At 47.0% G+C, this 6,000-nt stretch overlaps 1 pseudogene across 1 annotated transcript in view; it reads left to right on the forward strand.

Annotated features, from left to right (window-relative positions):
• Positions 1-4,129: 4,129 nt before the first annotated feature.
• Positions 4,130-6,000, forward strand: part of LOC311244231 (vasculin-like protein 1) — a 27,472-nt pseudogene continuing 25,601 nt past the window's right edge. The window contains exon 1 of the transcript XR_014621003.1: positions 4,130-4,181. The product of XR_014621003.1 is annotated as a vasculin-like protein 1 (transcript). The remainder of the gene's footprint in view (positions 4,182-6,000) is intronic.

Genomic DNA, 6,000 nt, shown 5'->3' on the forward strand with positions numbered 1-6,000 from the left:
CACGCTTCACCCACATTTCACCCACGTTTCACCCTGGACGAGGGGGCGTGCCTCTGGGCAAAGGGGCTGTGCGGTCCTGGAGCGGGTGGGGCGGGCGGAGCGGGGCTTGGCAGTGTGCTGCTCTCCATCTGCCGGTGTCAGCGGGCCTGAGGAACCCAGAGAGAGGAGGGGGCCGAGGACTTCAGAGCCACAGACTCTGGGTAATGAGGACCACGATGATGATGCATCACCTGGCTGAGACACACACACACACACATACACACATCTTTGTTCCTGAGTCATGTTTCCTTAGAGACTAGTTAAGAATGTATTTATTGGGATTCAGGGAATGTATATATATATATATATAATATCAAATGTTTGGGAGACATCAAACCGTGTCTGTTAGTATTTCCCATTGGCTCCACCCGCGTTGTGTCACAATACGATCACCTTGACCGACACTCATCAGCTGTACATGATGTCATAGTGACGTCATGATGCGAGCGCTGCATAAAAGATCTGTTGTGACGTCGTCATGTCACGCAGCCTTCAGCCTCATGGCAGGGCACAGCCGCAGCAAGACCATCTCTGTTGTTGTTGCTCTGCTAAGAATAGGATACTTTTTGGGATGTCCCAGATAGGGATGCACCGATCCGATATCGGTATTGGCCGCCGATATCAGTAAAATAGCTGGATTGGGTATCGGTAATAAAATCGGATTTTAATTTTTTTTTTTATAATAAATAAAATAAGAAATAACCATTCAGTACATTTATATCTGTGTTAATTTGTTACATTTAGTTTCACTAAGTTAGGAAAGTCATGTTTTAAGTCGAGCCTGATGTTGCCTTGTTGCACAAAAGAATGATCCCAGTCTCTTCCACACAGTGACAGTGAGGCATACAGTTTATTAATTGAATGAAGTTTATTTTCTGTCTTTGTTTACAACAAATCAAAAACACACTTGTGATTCTTTACAATTATTAAAAACAAAAGATATTTTAATATAAAAAAAAACGTGTATTAAAATATTTTCTTTTAAACTTTTTTGGAAAAAATATTTGGACAATGGGTATCGGATCGGTATCGGTATTGGCCGATACCCAAGTATCGGTATCGGGACTGAAAAAGTCGGATCGGTCCATCCCTAGTCCCAGAGGGAGCGTTCTTTCTCTACACGATAACGGCGACAAAACAATTCTATGTCCAAGAAGAGACATTCTCAGAGAATGGAACACAGTTTAATTGTACTCTCCCATCCGGCTGTTTCCTAGATTTGTGTTGCTACAAATGTGGTATTGGGGCGAATCCACTCTACATTACACTACATAGTCCCCCATACATATACACTCACTTTAAACATTCACCGTTAACACTCACTTTAGAGCAGGGGTTCCCAACCTTTTTTCCCCCAGGGACCCCCAAACATCTCTGATGAAATTCCTGGACCCCCCTCCTAATAAAATACCATAAAATACTTTTTTTTTCATTTTAATAACAAACTGCTTATACACAGGCATATGCATCATAATTAGACCCACTATGCTTCTTTGACTTGTGCCTTCAATCAACAAATCTCATCTTGCACCATATGTATTTCAAAATGTTGGCCAATATTCAAATCCTGTATTCATCCTCTCAAATCAGGCCCTAATGGTGAACGGTTTGCATTTATGTTGAATGAAGTAAGAATCCACTGCAGTAAAAATATCCTCACCTCGAGTGGTGGTAGTAAGGTTGACTGACATGAGAATGTCCTGCTTCAGATTCTCATTTTCGATATACTGCACATAAACGATGAGCACAGCCTCGTCTGCGACAGTTGTAGTTTCATCAAGTTGTATGGCAAATGGACCCTTTCTAAGCTTTTCTGACAGCTGCTGCTCGCAATCACTTGACATCTTATCAATTCGGTCTTTCACTACATTGTTCGAGAGTGGTACTGATTTTAGTTTATCCGCCACCTGTGGGCCGCACAGTTTCTAAACCATTTTGATGCAGGCTGGTTTGATGAGCTGCTCGCCAATATTGTGCGGTTTCTTTGCTTTTGCAATTAAAAGCGAACACTCAAAGGAGGCTTCGGTAGCCTTCTGTAAATCACTGCCACCCCTGCTCCACGCTACTCTAACATCAACAGGCTTGTTCGCCTTGAGAGACTGTTCTTTCCTCCGAAAAAAGTCTGGATCCTTCCCAACGGTTTCTGGGTGCTTAGACGCCTGATGTCTCTTCAGCTTGCTGGGCTTCAGGCTCGAGTTTGCCAACTTTTCTCCACAAATCACACACTCAGGTCGTTTGTCTGGTCCCTCAGTGAAGCCCATGGTGATGTAATTTTTGCGATTGCTGTAGGTCCTAACTTTTTTTGCAGATGAGCTGCCGTCATCTCCTTTTCGTTTGTCACACATTTTCGCCTCTGGCGGCTGACTGCAGACGAGCCGAGAAAGTTAACTAGCGTGCTAGGCTACCTACGGAAAGTGATACAGTCAACTGATTCGCGCTTTAGCGGCTACCCGGTAGCCTACTGTTAACGTTCAAAAATCATGTCTAGATGTTTATTTATTTATCTTTTTTATTGTAGTGGAGAGACTATTCATGCTTCTGATGATAAAAATATGCGAATTAAATATTTCTCTGAAAGAAAAAAATTATAAAAAGAAAAAAAAAAAATCTTCTGTGGTCTGGCGGACCCCCTGCCCCCCCTGGCGGACCCCCTACCCCAGGTTGGGAATCACTGCTTTAGAGAGACTTTAAACACTTTCTAACACCACACCATATTTTTATCTATGTATTACTAAAATATTAATTTTTTTTGATTGCATTTGTTCGCATCTTGTACTTTAGTTTAGTTTTGCATATTGTATTATTTATTTTGTATAGTGTTTGGTCTTTATTCTTTAAACTGTATTTTGACTGCTCGTACAGAACCAAACATGTCACTGTAACGTACATGTTCCTTATATGTGAGGAATAAAACAAGTGGAGTGTCCTCCCTGTCTCCCCGCTCAGATCCTGGCCATGAGGTTTGATGCCTCCATCCACTGACCGGGAACACTGGACCCATGGCGCAGCATGACTTTGTTCCTGCCTGGCTAAACTTCTCCACCCCCCCCCAGCCTGCCAAGGTGAGAGAGAGAGGGGAGAGGGGGGGGAGAGGGGGAGAGGAGAGAGGGGAGAGGGGGGGAGAGGAGAGGGGGAGAGGAGAGAGGAGAGGGGGGGGAGAGGGGGAGAGGAGAGAGAGGGGAGAGGAGAGAGGGAGAGGGGGGGAGAGGAGAGGGGGAGAGGGGAGAGGAGAGGGGGGGAGAGGAGGGAAGAGGAGGGAGGAGAGGGGAGAGGAGAGAGGGGAGAGAGGAGAGAGGGGGAGAGGAGAGTGAGAGGGGATAGGAGAGAGGAGGGAGGAGAGAGGAGGGAGGAGAGAGGTAGAGAGAGGTAGAGAGAGAGAGAGAGAGAGAGGAGAGAGGGGGAGAGGAGAGGGGGAGAGGAGAGAGGGGGAGAGGAGAGAGGGGGGGAGAGGAGGGAGGAGAGGGGGAGAGGGGAGAGGAGAGAGGGGAGAGGAGAGAGGGGGATAGGAGAGAGGAGGGAGGAGAGAGGTAGAGAGAGGTAGAGAGAGAGAGGGGAGAGGACGAGAGAGGGAGAGAGAGAGGAGAGAGAGAGGGAGAGAGAGAGAGGAGAGAGAGGGAGAGAGAGAGGAGAGAGAGAGGAGAGAGAGAGAGAGAGAGGAGAGAGAGAGGAGAGAGAGGGAGAGAGAGAGGAGGGAGGAGAGGGTAGAGAGGGGAGAGGGTGAGAGAGAGCGAGAGGAGAGAGAGAGGAGAGAGAGGGGAGAGGGAGAGAGAGAGAGGTAGAGAGGAGAGAGGAGAGAGGGGAGAAAGGAGAGGGGAGAGAGAGAGAGAGAGAGGTAGAGAGGAGAGAGAGGAGAGAGGGGAGAGAGGGGAGAAAGAGAGAGTTCTAGACTAAAGCTGAGCAGGTAGGTCTAGTATGACTCTTGCTTTACAGAAAGGTCACCGGTCTGGACTCTCAGATTAAGACGGTGCTCTGGTCAAAGACACTGATCAGTTAGAGGCGCCAACAGCCAAACGCATTGTTCAAAGGGCAAGCAAACAGAAAAACCAATTGTTTTCCTAACTCCCCACCAGATTCCTGTCTACCGGACAGAATGTGTGAGCTGCCTCCCCCACAGGGTAGAGTGAAGCTGCCTCCCCCACAGGGTAGAGTTGAAGCTGGGAGTGAAGCTGCCTCCCCCACAGGGTAGAGTGAAGCTGCCTCCCCCACAGGGTAGAGTGAAGCTGCCTCCCCCACAGGGTAGAGTGAAGCACACCACTACATTACAGGGTAGAGTGAAGCACACCACTACATTACAGGGTAGAGTGAAGCACACCACTACATTACAGGGTAGAGTGAAGCACACCACTACATTACAGGGTAGAGTCGACGGGGCACCGGTTGAGAGAGTGAACAGCTTCAAGTACCTCGGAGCCCACATATCCGAGGACTTGACATGGACCACACACATTAACAGTGTGGTGAAGAAGGCACGACAACGCCTCTACTTCCTCAGGCGCCTAAGGAAGTTCCAAGTCAGCCAGAAGATCCTTAAGAACTTCTACTCATGTACAATAGAGAGCATCTTGACCGGCAACATCACCTCCTGGTTTGGGAATAGCACTGCAAAAGACCAAAGCAGACTACAAAGAGTGACACGTTCAGCCGAACGCACAATTGGAGGGGGGCTCCCCACCCTTCCAGAACATTTACTACAAGCGTTGCAAGGGGAAGGCTAAGAGAATTATTAAGGACTCGAGCCACCCGAACAACTGCCCTCTTTGAACTGCTGCCGTCAGGCAAGCGATACAGGAGTCTCAAGGCGAGCACAGAAAGACTCAGAAGTAGCTTCTATCCCCAGGCATCAGGCTGCTAAACGAACAATGAATGAACACTACACAACAACAACCACCAAACACACATAGCACACACATCCACACGCACACACTCACTTTAAACAAACACACTGTAGCACCCACTCCACACACTTTATAGCACACACTCCACTCCACTTTAACAAACACACTGTAGCACCCACTCCACACACTTTATAGCACACACCCACTTTAAACAAACACACTGTAGCACCCACTCCCCACACTTTATATTTATGGATGAAGGATTGCACTACAACTCGTACACCTTACTGTAAATTGTACCTAAAATTGTACCTCATCCCATTTCTGCTTTGCACTAGATAGTACTGTACATTAGTACACTGCATAGTATTGTGTATTATATGGTAACTCAGAACATTGTACATATGTCTATACCGAACACTGTGACCTCATTTTCTTCTTCTAAATTCATGCTATATTATGTTATTATGTTATTTGATACTATCTTGTCTAGCACAGTCTCTGGAGCGTAACAGTAAGAAGCATTTTGTATGAAAGTATTCTGTACTTCTGTATGACAACTATTAAAGAACTTGAACTTGAGAGTGAAGCACACCACTACATTACAGGGTAGAGTGAAGCACACCACTACATTACAGGGTAGAGTGAAGCACACCACTACATACAGGGTAGAGTGAAGCACACCACTACATTACAGGGTAGAGTGAAGCACACCACTACATTACAGGGTAGAGTGAAGCACACCACTACATTACAGGGTAGAGTGAAGCACACCACTACATTACAGGGTAGAGTGAAGCACACCACTACATTACAGGGTAGAGTGAAGCACACCACTACATTACAGGGTAGGTGAAGCACACCACTACATTAAATGTGAGCTCACCAGGAGGAGTGTCTAGAAATAGACACGTGGGCAAAGACCCGGAAGACCGTACAACCTGCGGCCGCTGTGATCTTGAGTCATCATTGTCCATGAGCCTCTCAAAGTGGCTTATTCTGGCTTCTTCTGCTGCGTGTTCCGGGGGTCTGTGCTGTGTGTGACCCTGTGCTGACCCTGGGGGGTCGGGGTCTCTGTCTGACTCTGTCTGTCTGTCTGTCTGTCTGTCTGACTCTCTCTCTCTCT

The sequence above is a fragment of the Notolepis coatsorum genome (assembly GCF_963971535.1).
Source record: "Notolepis coatsorum genome assembly, chromosome: 17".
NCBI classification, from domain to species: Eukaryota; Metazoa; Chordata; class Actinopteri; order Aulopiformes; family Paralepididae; genus Notolepis; species Notolepis coatsorum.